The following is a 3605-nucleotide window of genomic DNA, read 5'->3' on the forward strand; positions in this document are numbered from 1 at the left end:
TGTAATTTTGAGGGACCTGAGAAGTGTTGAGAGAGAAAATGCAAAATTAAAGATTGAAATGAACTAGTTGAAGGCAAAAGTGAAAATATTGTTTATGGCTTGTGTCTGTTTTTGCATTTTACTTCTTGTTGTACTTGGAGGCAAGGAAAGGAAGATACAAGGTTTGTTGGAATTGAAGATGTTGAAGTAGTTTTGGATAGTGTATGAAATTTTATGGTTCATATGTACTTTAGAAATGAAGTAATTGTTGAGTTTTCATCTATGTTTACTCTATTTTGCATTTGGATTATTTAGTATTTGTAATAGTTTTTAGATCCAAGGTTGGTCAAGTGAGTTTTTGGTGACAAGTTCAATGTTATTACATCACTGTTGATTGAAGTGGAAGAATTGCAGAAGTAGTGACCATTAAAAAAATTCTTGCTCAGTAGAGTCAGGACTTCAACACCAAGTGGTTCAGGAAGAGAATTCAAGAATACCTGCTTGAGATTAAAAAATTGGACAAAACATTGCTTGAATGAATGCAATATATAGTCATAAGCTAATATGAATATCTTCACAGCATCTAATATAACTTCATTTCAAAAGTAATCAGTTGCTCCAAAGCTGCACACAATGTTTAGAATGGCAATCCAAGTCCTACTAGCAAAAAAGAACTAACTTCAGTTGATGATCCACCACAAAACCATTTAAAACTCCCTAATATCAGTTTCCAGCAAATGCTGGGCAATAATCCAATGAGCAACCAGTACAAAAGACATTTGTTGATACAAAAGTGGACAAAGGACAACTTTCCATCTACACATCTTCAGCAGCAAACAGAGTAGAACATCTTTAGCAGCAACTACTTCAGCTTACATCAATTCCATGCATCTTCACTAGTCATCCGGCTCATCAAGTATCCTGTGAGCCTGTAAATGCATGTCTAGTGAGAAACACAAGAACAATAGTAACACTTACAAATCACAACATACAATGTAATAGCTAAAAAACTTACTGTCTGTTTTCTTCTGCTTACAACAGCCATCCTGTTTTGCCAAGATTGTGCTTGACAACAAGTACAAGTTCTTTTGCTTTGCCTGGAACATGACAAAAATAACAACACAATCCTTTTTGGCCTCTGTGAGCTTTCGGTTGGTGCACTGATTTGCACATTAATTTCTTCAGCCATTTCTACAGCTTGCATGTTGAATGTAGGAGAAACATGTTTGACAGGTACAGGCACTTTAGCATCTTGTACTTCATTAAATAACCAAATGAACAACAAGAACGGTAGTACTAATCCAAGAAAAGAAAGAACTGAACTTTATTACATTACATTTGATAGGTCCTTCATCTATCTCATTTGCTTGTGATATGCTACTGTTTCCAATCACATTACGATCTGCAAAAATATGCAAAGTTAGTAGTAGAATATAAAATAATAATTTACAATCCTAACAATTACTTAAACCACACCATAAACATCATGAGCATCTTTTTCTCCTTTGGCAACCATTGTGCAGGTTATGGCATTGTGACCAAGCACTTTGCATTTTTCACACCTGTTAGTGTTCAAAGGTGGTTTTCTTTCACTGCCGTCATTTCCTTTAACATTCAGCTGACATCTTCTTTTAGTGTGACACTTGGAACAAGTCATCTATGTGACACCCTTCCTAGACAGTCTTGTACACTCTTTGAAATTAGGTATTGGCTCATCCAGTTCTCTCCTTCTTGTCTTTTCAGGCTTTCCATGCAGCTTCAACTTCTTTGGTGCATACATAAGGACCTTCTTAGATCTCTTCCAGTTATTAGGTCCATTAATTGGACCAATAGCTGGCTCATAAGCTTTCAGATGAGCATCTGTAGATTAACATTGATGCACTAGACTTTCTGGTTCAGCTCTAATCAAGGCAATGCAGCTAACAGCATGCGAACAAGGTAAACCACTCAACTCCCACTTTCTGCATGTACAAGTCATTGTCTTTAAGTCAACAACAAATGTACTCCCATACATAGGTGTCACCTCAAACCTGTTATCATCAAACCACTTAGCAATATTTGATCTAGAGTGCTCCTTAACCTTTTCAAGTTTTTTTTTGAATTTTTGGGTAGATAACATCATTTCTTTTTCTCATCCACTCTTTCTTTGTCCTCAGCCTTTCCATTATGTATATTCTAATATTTTTAACATACCAAGGATGGGCTTTTCTCTTGCCTTTAATATCACAGAATTAAAGTTCTCACATACATTATTAAGAAGTATGTCACACTTGCAAGTGGTCCTAAAATGTGACCTTGACCAATGGTTGGGTGATGTGTTATCGACCAACCATTTGTGTGCACTCTCATCATACTACCTCAGCACCTCCATTTCAGATTCAAACTTATTGACATATGAGGACCTTGCACATGCCCAAAACATACCCTTAAGTGTTTCACCAAGATGGTGCTTTATGAAGTTGTTGTGTAGATGTCTAACGCAATGTCTATGCTCCAATCCTGGAAGAATTTCTTGGATTGCAGAACCCAATCCCTGCCATATAAATTACAAAAAAAAGTTCACAAATTAGTCTAAACATGCACTTTTTGCAACAATAGTATTAGAAAATATAAAATGTTTAGTTGAATGACATTATACAACCTTTTGCCTATCACTAATAAATGTCCATCTTTTATGGTCATGGATTTTAAGATCAAACTTTAAGAACTCGATGAACCATTTCCAAGACATCTTGTTTTTAGTCTCCACAACTGCATGGGCAACAGAATAGGTGCAATCATTAGCATCAATCCCTACAGTAGTCAAGAGTACTCCCGGGTGTGGTTCTCTTAGATGGCAGCCATCAACACCAAGTACAGGGCTATAACCTTCTTTAAAACCTTTTTTCAAGGCAGCAAAACAAATATATAGCCTGTGGAATCTTTCTTTTCCGCTATCCTCATCAATCTCCGTCTCAACATGCACTGTGGAGCCTGGATTTGAGCTCAACAATTTCTCACAGTAGTCCCAAATTCTTGTGCATTGTTGCCGATACTTCCCATGAATCAAGATTTTGGCTTTTGCAAAGGTCTTATAAACCTGATCCTTTGTGATATTTACATTCAACTCCTTATGCACCATCTCTTTAAATGTATCAATTGTAATATTCATGCGCAAAAAACTCCATGTAATGTCAAGCCAAAAAACCTGAGTTTGCATGTTTGTGATAGAAAGTTCTACCACACTGATGTTCTGGTCCCAATGTTCTAATTACAAATGCATCAGGATTTGGTTCTTTTGTAGCATAAGTAAACCACTTGCATTTTCGATTCTAGAAATTGTTGAGAATTATTAATATATGAATACGATTGTACATAGTACAACAGTTATCAAAGTTTTTACTAAATACTTGAATATGTATTAAAATGCTAAAAAAGTATCAGCATACTTATTTTATTTTTTGACTTTTATGTTCATTATGTCTTAGCGGTATTTAGAAATTTGGCAGAAATTTGTGAAAATTAAACACAAATTCCTATGAGTTGATATTTGCGTACAAACCAAGTCTCTTTTCCTGAAGGCTGTGTTTGAATTCGTTTTTCAAAAATTTATACATAAATATTTATATTATAATTAATATTAATTA

Source organism: Coffea eugenioides, chromosome 4, assembly GCF_003713205.1.
Source record: "Coffea eugenioides isolate CCC68of chromosome 4, Ceug_1.0, whole genome shotgun sequence".
NCBI lineage: Eukaryota > Viridiplantae > Streptophyta > Magnoliopsida > Gentianales > Rubiaceae > Coffea > Coffea eugenioides.